Consider the following 13350-nt stretch of genomic DNA (forward strand, 5'->3'; position numbering starts at 1 on the left):
TGTCCATCATTATGGCATTACTTCCACCACCAGCTATTGGTCACAGAAATATACATGTTGTCCATTACACAACACACACTATGATAGCTTACATCTTGTCAGTCAGTGTGTGTGTTGAGTGCTATCAGTACCTCCATTTGTGTTTCTGACTTCCTATTCCTGACTAAGGGTATGTTGCAGACTATCCTGTAACACCAGCAACTTGCTTAGTGTATGATAACACTATTTCACATATGGGCCTGTGTTTCAGCCTCTGTCCTCCACCTACATACCAGGCTTTATCTATATGACATGCTGTCAGGGGTTGTTATGTAGTGGCCTGTGAGTATGTCATGCTGCCATTCCTGCCATCATTCCACTGCTGTTGTGGCCTCCACACATATTGTGGGGTTTGCTTTCATATATATGTGGGCTTCAACTGCACAATACATGTGTGCCCTTCTGCAATCCAGAGGTCAGTGTATGCAACAGTAGTATATGGCCCTGTATGTCAGTCTATGGGGGTGATGCACCATAACTAATCTAGGCGGTTAACAACATGTGAGGGATATCAGTAGTAAGCTGCCTTAAGGTATATGGATGCACATTACCATACATTTCACCTTGGGAACATTGCTGGCCTACTGCTTACTGCCATGCAGAATGTTCTGCTTGTCAGTGTGATTGTGATGGCTTCAGTTATGCATTGTTATGTAACAGATACATCCCATTGTGTCATCGTAAGTCTTTTCCCCCTAGGAATTGCATACAGAGTGTAGTTAGAGGCTGTTGGACTATACATCTGCATTACTTACTGTTGATTGATTGTTATCATGTGGCTCAGTCTGTCTTTACTGTTGTACTACTTGCAGGCCTTGGCCTGGACAGCAACATATGTTATGCTTTCAGATTACTGTATTAAATTATCTGCTTGAGATCTGCATTAATCTGTATGCATTTCAAAGTCTAAACAGCTATATGACATTGCATATACAATTGTGATAGTACATAAATAAAACTTTTTTATGTATGCAAACCTGTGTGAGGTGTCATATCTTTTGACTTCTCTGTGGGTATATGTTTCAGGCAACAATTGTTTTTTGTATGGGTGACTCATAACACTGTCCATTTGATAAGGTGGCAACTGTAGGAATACCAGCTGTTCAATATGGTGTGCACCCTGTAAATATGTAACTTCCTATACATATCTCTGTGTGTGCATGTGTAGTTACATATATATCTATATGTATATATATATATATATATATATATATATATATATATATATATATATATATATATATATATCTGCATAAATGTGTGTGTGTGTATATGTATCATGTATCTATGGAATGTTTATTGCTTCCAATTTGTACATTCCCTATGGTAGCTAGAGTGTACTGCATGATATGTTATTGATACCATCCTGGCATCAGACAGGTGGGATGGATTACTGTTAACGTCTTGTACCCATGTTGTGTTGGGTCCTGGGTATGGGACCTGCAACAGTTGGTATTGTATTGCAGGGCAGATCTATTTTACTGTGGGGGAGGGGGTGATAGCAATACTTACAAGACGTATTTAGCTTGGGCCCCCTCATCCCCATTAATGGTGTCTTTGGTTATATATGTATTTGTTATGTTCTCTTTTATATCTATAGATGTATATCTGTATATATATATATATATATATATATATATATATATATATATATGTATATATTTATAAATATATATATGCTTACATATATATATATTGATATATATATATATATATATATATATATATATATATATATATATATATATATATATATACACATATAAGTAGACATATATATCTATAGATGAATGCATATGTGTGTATCTATATATATACATATATACATATACATATATATTTTATATATATATATACATACATATATATATGTGTGTGTGTGTGTCTATATATATATATATATATATATATATAGAGAGAGAGAGAGAGAGAGAGAGATTTATATATATAAAGAGAGAGAGAGACACACACACACACACACACACACACACACACACACACACACACACACACACACACACACACACACACACACACACACACACACACACACACACACACACACACACACACACACACACACACACACACACATACACACACACACACAAACACGCACACATACATCTACATGTATAAATACATTTCCTGTACTGTTGAATGATTGTGCTAGATGATATGTTTGTGAAAACAGCAGGGTTATGTATGTCTGGTATGGCTGAGTGGTAAATCCCTTTGGCTATGGTGTGCAGGTCTTTGGCTTGATCCTTGCAGAGGCTGTTTATTTTCTTGCTGGGCAGAACAAGGGCCATTGGAGACAGAGTGATTAAGGCACTTTTAAGCAGTTGTAAGCGGGTTTCCGCAGAGGTAAGCAATGCTAACTTCTGGTTACAGTTTCTTATACTGATTTAGCTTCTCAATTGCTTAACCTGTGTAAGCATTGCTTACCCCCACGCAAACAAGCTTAAACCTGCTTACTGTTGCTAAAAAGTGCTTACTCCTGCTTACCCCCACACTAATTTCTTTAAAAGAAATGAAAAATGGTTGATAGGAAAGTGGTGAAAAAGGGACACAAAGAGGGAAAAACAGTAGGTAAATAGCTAGGGATGTGCAGGACAGGTGTAGGGAAGGTCCATAGCTGCCCATTTCTTCTATAGCAACAGCTGTGCATATACAGTGAATTTGGAGATAGATTTTGGCACTCAAACCCCTGAGAGAGGGGTGAGGACAACAGTAATATGTTGTGAAGCCAATTAAACCAGATTACATGTGTCTAGTGGACACGTATGTGAAATGGACAGCTATGTATGGTGCAAGATTTTTTTGGGGGGGAAGATTGCCCTTTTTTTTAGGTGAGAGTCAGATGTTGGGGAGGGAAAGTAGGTATATTTGGGGAGGTAGGTTGGGTAGGATAACAGACAAGGCAGACAACATACAGGGGTGGTATATGACACATGTGGGGGAGTAAACACCTTGATGGGGAGGGATGTTTGGAAATCAGAAGCCCATGATCCCTCTTGTGGATACAGTGGGACTGAGGTGCCCACACATGGGCAGTCCCACTGCACCTTCACAGCCCCGAAGGTGGCTGTACTGGGGGCTGAGTAGGAGGACCAGGCCGACCCTCTAGTTGCAACATGCGGCCCTCAAGCTGGCATAGCAGATCTCCAAACTCTCTGCGGAGCTCGCTATGAACCACACCCCGGATCTGGCAACGGGTGACTGTGTCCTGTCCGTGCCCGCTCCCGGGGGGGATGAACCCCATCCCCTGAGGTGGTTCCACATGAAGGTAGTGCAGGACCAGTGGACGAGGAGGTCCCAGGGTGGGACCCAGACGTGCTGGTGCCCAGTGCCATGGCTATATGAGGTGGGACAGGTGAGTCTGCTGGGGCCAGCCTTCCCAAACGTGCTATGGTGTTTCAATTTTACAACATATGTGGGTTAGTAATAGTCAACACATTCCAGGATTAGGTATAACAGCATGCATAGATATTCCCATTAATCCAAAACACCAGATGTGGAACAGTTGCATAGCAAACAGAACACATGCATATATGGACCCACAGTGGCCATTACAACAGTATGCAGGTACATTGATGGCAGCATGCCACCAATGTGGGAGTATTTCAACATGGCACATGCATAAAAACAAATTTAAGTATTTATCAAACAATAGGACATATGTCCCAACAGTATATTTAATGGAGCACATACCTATTGAGTTGTGTATTTAGTTTATTGTTGCAGATATAGTGAGAGGAGAAAAATATGTCAATTAACAACTAGTATATTCCTGTAGTTCTCATTACTTTCCTAGTCAGTGCTGTGATCTGTGCATTACAGGTATTAGTACACTACCCTATGGCCTTAGTTTGGACAGTAGTATGGATGTAGACAACTATATGCATGAACTGAGTTTTACCTGCAGTATACACCTCTTACCTGGTATACCTGTGGAGGTATTGTTTGGTAACACTACCTGACTGTTTCTATGCATATTCCCAGATTCCATTGATGTTAGGAACATACCTCTCCATCTCTTATTGCACACACTCTGGGCATGTCCTCACAACATGTAGGTGAAATGAGGACATATTTTGGCTATTGCCCTCATAAACCTTTGGTGAGTTGTATAATGACAGGTTTGCTTTCATGGACATTTTCCAAATATTTACAGGCCTGACAGTCAGTTATATGATATTAAATGCTGCCTACATGTCAAAGATTAGCACACTGATATGCCAGGGAGACAGGGTAACAGCCGATAGATATGGGCCGATTAACTGGACATTCTGGACAATTCTGTACACTTGTGGAGTATGATTCGCATACAGTGTACTACCACTCCCAGGATTCGAACCATGGCTGTGTCTGCTAAAAATAAAACAGTGTCCATCACAGCTCCTGTGGTTTTACAATCTGACCTTGTAATTACACCACTCTTATACAGGATTTCCTAGACAGTTTTATTATGTAGCACAGTGCGGGTGACAGTGATGAGTAATACCTTATTATTCAGGGTAACTGCAACACTAACAATGCCATACAATACCAGAGTAAACAGTACCCGTACAGGAGATCAATCTTTTATTTCTAGGCACAGTTTTCCTTTCTGACAGACCTGTGGGGGCAATGTTTGTTAGCACTACCTGAATGTTGCCACACATATTACCATATTCCACATTAGTATTATGCACATACATCTCACTGTGTTACTGGACACACTCTGGTCACAGCTTCACAACATGGGGGTGGAGATGGGACATACTTGGCTTATTACTCTCGTAATATTTTGGGGAGTTGCTGGAATGACAGGTTTGTTCTAATAGATGTCTGACAATCAGTTGTATTTCTTATTTGCTGCCTAAACATCTGGGATCATCCCACTGATTTGCCATGGGGACAGGGTGACAGGCAGTGGATATGGGCCAATTAACTAGACATTCTCGACATATATGTACAGTTGTGGAGTATGATTCTGTATACAGCCTACTACCACTCCCAGGATTTGAACCATGGCTGTGTGTGCTAAAAATGCAACAGTTCACATCTCAGTTAAGTGTGCTATTTGGATTATGTTGTCTATCTTTTCACTGTTTTCTGTCTAAGTCTCTCTCAGTTGTACAATATGACCTCTTGTGATTACAACAGTCATATACAGACATTCCTACACATTTTATTTATGTAGCACAGTGTGGGTAACAGTGCTTAATAGAACAGTACTATCAAGAGATTGCAACTCTACATTACCATATGATACCAGAGTAAACACATGCAGTCCAGCAGTGACACCTTTATTGTCAGGTTATTATGCTTTTATTTACATACAACCTATATGAGACTCTTCCTGCCATATTCTCTGGTGTATGCAGTGCATGCCTTAAACAATGCAGGTTTTATACAGGTGATTAACTTTCTACTACCTTTAGATTTATATCTCTGGCAGTACATGTAAGAGTATTACTAACCTGCCTCGCCTCATAACCGCTGCAATCTACAGACATGGGCTTCCTGGTTAGCAGCCCGTTCATCTGCCACTGTGAAAGACGTAAGAGGAATATTTAGCCATACCTATCCATAATATATATGAGCTGGCAATTATTAAACAGGTAGTGGATTGATACTTACACACGGCTGGCACATCCCTCGTCCTAGCCTCTTGGATCCACTGATCCAAGAGATCCCCCTTTCTCTACTTCAGGTCAGCATAGTGATGCCTGACCTGCTCACCAGTTCAGGGTATGCCAGTGGCACTGGTGACGCCACAGGCAAGACAGTCCCAGGCTTCTGCTTTGTATTGGAAACCCTGGTACTGGCCCTGCAGCAGTCTCTGGTCATGGTCTTTCACAAGGAGTCCTGCCATGACTCTAGACTCCTGGATGCCCCAGTACTGCACCTGAAAGTGCACACCCTCTCCCATACCAGTCATAGTGCCTACAGGAGGAAGCTGCATCCAGTTATGAGATGTATTCCCACCTGTTGGGTTTAAATAGGGCTGCTTTCTCGTACTTTGCCATGATTGGACAGTTTTGAAAATACTAAGCTATGGGCAAACCTCCTTACCTAATGTTGGCATTGCTTAAAGGGGTATACCAATCGCTTAATTTTTAATTTGCATACTGTTTGCTGTTTGGCATTGATTTATTATTTATTACATGTTATATATGTGTTTGGTATTCATGATTCATGTATAAGTACACTATATGGGGTTTGTGTTTATTAGGGGATTTCAACACTTTATTACATTGACACCTCACATCTGGGCTTAATGCAGTACTCCAGTTCACATATTTATCTTATGTAGTAGTTTAAACAACATAAAGCTGTATATAGATTCCTTTCACATGTTCAGTTTGATTTTCCTATAGTGAAGATCTGTTTGGTGATACCTCAATTTTAGGTACTACTGTGATGGCTTAGTGGTTAACTACTGTGACTATAGTGTACAGGATCCTGAGTTTAAGACCTGCAAAGGCTGTTTATTCTGTTTCTGACTAGAACAGTGACTGTTGCATAAAGAGTGATTAAGGCACTTTTAAGCGGGTTTGTGTGGGTCTGCCCGAAGGTAAGCAATGCTAACCTCCAGTTAAATATGCTTACAGAGAGTTAGCTTCAATATTGCTTAACCTGTGTGCACATTGATTACCCCCATGCAAATGGGCTTAAACCTGCTTACTACTGCTTAAATATGCTTACTCTTGCTTAATAGTGCTTACTTCTGCTTACCCCCGCACTAATTTAGACAGTAATGTAAAATGAAAATGGTTCTTGGGAAGGTGGTGGATTTGGAAACTCTATAGATTTATCATTCATTACACATTGTACCTTTGATTTGTATCCCTGATTCATGTGTACATATACTGTATGGGGCACTTGTGATTATCTGTAGATTCTACAACATTATGACAATGACACCTCACATCTGCATTTAATGCAGTACTCCAGTTCACAAATATATGTTATTTAGTAGGTTATGCAGCAAAAAATATTGTTCAGAAAGTGATTTGACATGGAAAATGGAATGCACTGGAGTGAGACTCGAGCTGGGAATGACTGTTCATTAGGCAAATGCTCTGCCCACTACATTATTGCAGTACTGCTTCATTTGCATATATCTTGATTTTTATCCTCTTGTGCCATTTAAGCTGCAATAAACATAGCTAAGCAATGTGCAAACCCATGCACCTACGGTAAAATTTTATCTGTTTCATAAAAAAAAAAAATAGCTTGTTTATATTTTATATTTTAACTATTGCTCTTATAAACTTGGGGGATGGTGCTGGGGGTATGTGGACACCTATGAGTGGTCTCACTCATTCTTATTGCTAACCTGCTGTTCTTGCTTGCAGGGGCATGTATATTCTAAGAGCTCTACTCTCAGACATGCCCCCTGCACTTGTACATGCTTCGTGTCCGTTTAGGAGCTCAGGCAACGAGCCTTCATTAATATGCATGGCACTCTGCCGTCCTGCTCCTAAATGTCCACTTCGATGCAGGACTAAGCTAGTCCTGCACGGAAGTATAGTGAATCCGGGGGGGTTCTTGTAATTGGAGATTCAATTATTAGAGGAATTGATATTTACATTTATAGAGAAAATAATAAACATCAAATAGTGTTATGCTTGCCAGGAGCAATAAAGAGCTGTGAGGAAAGGCCTTAGAATGTCTTAATGTTAGGAATTATGGATCTGTTTTTATTCATGTTGGTACAAATGATCTCATCCACAAGGATTCTCTGCTGTTAGTCGGGAACTTACAACCCCGTTAAATAGTACAGCCTATACTGGTTTTAGGACATATTTTTCATGAATCACATGTAGAAAGGAGAGTCAGGTCACTGTGAATGAAAAAAAAAATTTGGGCAATTACCTACATGAAAAAAAATGTCAAATTTATAAGAAAATGGAAATGTGTTGAGCATCTGAGCCTAGTTTTGGGCACACATGTTTAGACAGGATGGCATGCACTTGTCAAGATTAGGGAAAAGAATTTTGCAGCAGATATTTTGCAATATTTGAAAAACATAATTAACAGTTCACAGATAGCAGCATTTGATGCATCTCTGATGGTTGTTAACATCAGGAACATTAATGATAACATTTGTTTTATTGGAAGATTTGCTATGCTCCCACACAGTTGATGTTATTTGTGAAACATGGTTAAAGTACATTAACTATAAACCAGTTTTGTCAGGGTATAAATGTTTTACTGCCACAAACATTCTAAGAAAGATCAGGTAGAGATGTTATGATAGGGATTAAATAATGTTATGAGTCCTGTGATGTGATGTGTGTGTGTGTGTGTGTGTGTGTGTGTGTAGGTGGTGCAGTGGTGCAGCTGTTAACATTGTTACCTCACAGCAAGAGGTTCTCTGAATCAATTCTTGGCTGGGATGCCTTCTGTGCGGAGTCTGCATGTGCATCCTGTGCTCACATAAGTTTCCTCTGGGAGCTCATGTTTCCTTCCACATTCCAAAGACATACATCTGAGCATTACTCCCTGGGCGTCTGCTGAAAATAGGCTCTGTCCTAGTCAGACTTCCCGGTCAACAGATGTTAAATAAATAAATTATTACATTTTCAGTGATAATACCAATACTGTAGATTGTGTAAGTGTGGCAATAAAGACATCCCTGGAATATCTAACAATCGTTGATGTTTATAGACCACCAAAGTCAAGTGCTGCTGACCTAGAGGAATTCATAAATTTCTTGCATGAAACACGGGAGAGAAGAATAATAGTGGCTGGGAACTTAAATTTACCAGAAACAGACTAGAATAAAATTGATTCAACAACATTAGTAAGGAAATTATTTACAACATATGTTCAGGAACAACAATAGCTTCAGACCGTAAAAAAGCCTACCAGGGAACAGAACATATTAGACATTGTTTGTGTTCATAGGTTCATAGGTTCATACTAGGCTATCTGCCCTAGGGCATTTATAAGCCTAGCCAGAGTATGTTTGGCTTTCGCCACCCATTTTAAATTAATTTTGCTATGCCCTTTTTCGAGGTTAGTCTACTGTGCCTCTGTCTAACAGTGACACAGAAGTGATACCTGGGGTAAACCTACGATCTCCCATCCACTCATCAAGATTCCTCTTGAAGAGAGTCAATGAGGGACTCTGCCTAACCTGGACTGGGATTTTATTCCAGAATGAAGGGAGCCTCTGGGTTATGAATCTGTCCCTCCTCCTAAAGAAGTTAGTGTTACTTCATGTCAGGTTTTACCACTGTTGATGTGCAGTCATCATAATTTTCAAAGCGGAAAACTAAACCCATGTACAAAAGATTAATTACAGATTATATGGAAGCAAAACGGTCACTATACAAAACCAACTGGCATGATATCATATAATCAGTGAAAAAACTGCAGAAGGAATATGAAAAGTTTTGAAAGACAAATTGTTTGAATGCAAAACATCAGGATCTAGGCATACAACTTCAGAAGGATATAATTCCATGAGAACAAGATACGTGATTGAGGTAAAAGACAAAAAATATAAGTTATGGAAAAGAGGTGGAACTATGACTTTGAAACCTGAAATAAACAAGCTGGACAGGCAAAGTAAACACAGTCTGAGACAAGGTCAAAGAATTTTGAAGAAAATGTATAAAAAGACATTGAGCATAATATTTTATAGATACATACAATGTGGTAGGAGTAAAGGCATATAAATTAATAAGCTGTCAATGGGATTCAATAATCTCTGTGTAGGCTTCATGTGAAGCCTACAGGGAGTTTACATGTGTGCATGGTGATGTGCCATGAGCAGGAGAACTCATTACATATTCATGCCACACTTTGCATTTAAACATAACTAAGCAAGGTTTCATGGCTGGCAACAGTGTTGCTGCCCAAGAAACTGTGTAAGTGAACATGAATAACAATCCTGTTTAAATCAGAACACTGAAGGTCCACAGTTTTGTGTGGAGTGCCACAATGATCACCAGACTTTAACACATAGCTCTAAATCTCTTAGTGCAAGACATCTGGACAAAGGCCAACATAATTGGGGAACAAAGACCCAGACATATGGACATATTTGACATATTTGCTCTTTAGAAATGTGCTAGAACAACCAGGAGTTTGTGTTAAGATGCATGTTCTGCAGGATTTGAAGTCTGAAACTCAAATGTATGTAATTATTGAGTCACAATAGTCCTGAGATCATCCCACCGATATGGCAGAAAACCACAAATTTGTTGAAGAACACACCAAAAGATGTAAAGGCAAAATATGGACATTTTGTGAAAATCTTGACAGTTGAGATGTATAATTATGTATATTGTCTAAAGACAGTACAGGACAGTGTATCTACAGTGCAGATTATTGTGAAATCCCATTCCTGGAATTCTGTACTGAAGTTGTGTAAATGGTTCTGTAAGGGTACTTGGACTGCCATATAAAATAAACACTCAGAGGAAGTGTGTGTTTTGAATAGGGACACACAGGTGAATTGTAGGAATTAACACAGGGAAAGAGGACAGGTGAAACAACCTAATGTACAGCAGATGAAGGCATGTCAATGGAAGATGGCTGTAGCAACAACACCAATCACATATCGATATGGTACAGGAGGGACTGCACAAGTGAAAATGTGTATTATATGATTGTTACATAAGTTGACATAGCAATGTGAAGGATGTCTCTGTGACATAAGCATCCTTAGATAAACAATGCAGAGGACATATATCAGGGATGTCATATACAATTTTGGTAGGATGCATTTTATGAAGCTGTGCAAACTGATTTGCCTGAATATGACTGTAATCTCAGCAGAGGTCTCTAGCAAGTGGGACACAGTTAAAGGCTCATGGACAACATTAGAGGAAGCATGCAGCATAATTAACAATATCAGAATAATACCATCAGCAATCCCATGTCTCTGACATAACATATGTGATTTAGAATGATCAGAGAAGGTTCTGCACAAACACACTTGTACAACTATTATGACATAGCTGCACTTTATGAGAGTAATCAAGCACACTATCTTGACACTGTAACATCGGCTGGAGGTGTTAGGAAGGACACTGCTATACCTGTGTGTGACATTATGATCAATACAGATTAATTGACTGGTGTGCATGGCACATATATGGCACAATCCACACTGTCACAAATGTTACCCATGCCATTAATGTTGTCAAACAGCTATGTATGTAGTGGGTTCATCACCAGAACAGGTATCACACATGCATCTGGTGTAACATCTTGATGGGGTTTCTGGACCATCAGACAGTAATGTTTATGCCACAGAAAGAATACCTAGGTATTGCCAATAAGATGCGTGACAGTTCACTGTTATAAAGGTGGTAAACTTCAGTTACACATCACTGGAAGATGTATAGTGAGCTACATGAACGAAGATGCATTGTACTCAGTGGTATGATGAAGGCTGTGAACAAGGCAGAATTATGGCCTGTAATATGCATGTCCTTCACATACTCAGCCGTTGTGTTACATACAAAGGAGTAGATACCATCTACCCCAGGACACAAGTCACATACCTATTGGTCAGATTATAGGGTATGATATCTACATTATACTTGTGTTTGTTTTCCTGACATAAAAAAAATTGCCCCATCTTTTGTGTCACTGCAGGTGTTGTCGTGGCTGTGGCAGCAATCTCATAACACCCTATAACAATCTGAGGCATCTACGCACCACCAACAAAATACTGGTCCAAACATCCCGATCCAAAAACTCAGCAGGTGACTCCACATTTTCCAACTCAGTTGGCAAAATATGGAACAAGTTACCACAGGAACTTACATCCCTAACATCACTCTCCCAATTTCAAACTAAACTAAAATCCTTCCTAAATATGCATTGGCTATGCTCTTGTCATAACCCAGGTTAGCTCTCTCTTTTTTGCATCATTATCCAACTCCTTAACACCCATTCTCTTTCTTCTCTTCTTCATACTCTATTGAACTATTTAATATTCTTATCCTTTCTTTCTCTTCTCCATCCTAGGTTTTTGATTTTACTCAAAAGTTAATACAACCTGTTTAAAAGTTATTACATATGTTTTTTTCTCTGTATTTTTGTAGATTATGTATATCTTGACATTGTTTAGTAGTTTGTAGTGGAGCTTTTCTCCCCGGGCCTCCACTGAAAATGGACATATATCCAGTTGGACTAGCCCGGTAAACAAATGTAAAATAAAAATAAATAAATAAATAAAATCTTTGGTGTTTGTTGATACTGTCTGTATTATATTAATATCACAGATGGAGTCAATGATTGCTCACAATCTGTAGTCCTGCAGACAGCTGTTTGGACACAGGATATGTATGCCATTTCTGATGTCTGTGACTTAAATAATAGACAAGAAAGAGCCTAGCAGACAGCCCTGCTGTACGGACCTGAGATGTACTTCAATTCATGTTTCAACATATTTCCAAGACAGTGGTCACCGCACTTGGTGATATAGGTGTTTATGACCACATCTGACAGTGTTGAGTGAATACCTCAGTGTGTATTTGTGTCAAATGTCTTGGCCTGGTCAAGTTCAAAAAGATGATAATGTTGTAGCTATGCATTCCCTTGATGACCTCTATGAGGACATCTAACAGATATAACAGACATGATGTAGCATTAACAACTCACACAGGTCTGTTGCACACAGCTGGGCTATTACTAGTGTCAATTTAGTAAAGGGCATGATGACGTGCTGCTCTACCTCACGGATGAGGAAAGTCAGGATGTGCATATACAGTACCTGCATACACCTGTAGCTGTTCTACCCCCTAACTCACATGGATGCATGTTGATGTACACCCTTGTACAGAACATAGTCTGGGTGTATTCAACCATGTCTGTAAGGTGTACTTGCTGAGTCATCCAATAGTTGATCTATGATGTTGTTACAGCCCATAGTGGCTATCCTGATCTGGCATGGGGTTTGGACACAATCACCCAGGCAGGTATCATTGACAAACTCACCCAGCTGGGGGTTAACCCTTATGTTACTGGATGAGTAACCAATTGACTCACTGACAGAACACATACTGTAAAAGTTGGTGAATCAGTCGTACCAGCAGAGCTGTCATGATTGTTGTACTCCATGGATCTGTGCTTGGCCCTTTTCAGTTTAGATTCTATTTCTCAACAGTTCAGGCTAAAGTATATGGCCTTTGGATTACCACGTTTGCTGATTTTTGCATACTGGTTGCAATCATTGAGTCCACCTATAATGATGACATACTACAAGAGGGGCTAACACAGACAAATGATTGTTGACAAAGCCAATGCCACGGTCTCCAAGTAAATGCAAAAATGTGTCTTTATTTTGTCCTT

This window comes from Protopterus annectens, chromosome 1.part1, assembly GCF_019279795.1.
Source record: "Protopterus annectens isolate FY-2018-M chromosome 1.part1, PAN1.0, whole genome shotgun sequence".
NCBI lineage: Eukaryota > Metazoa > Chordata > Ceratodontiformes > Protopteridae > Protopterus > Protopterus annectens.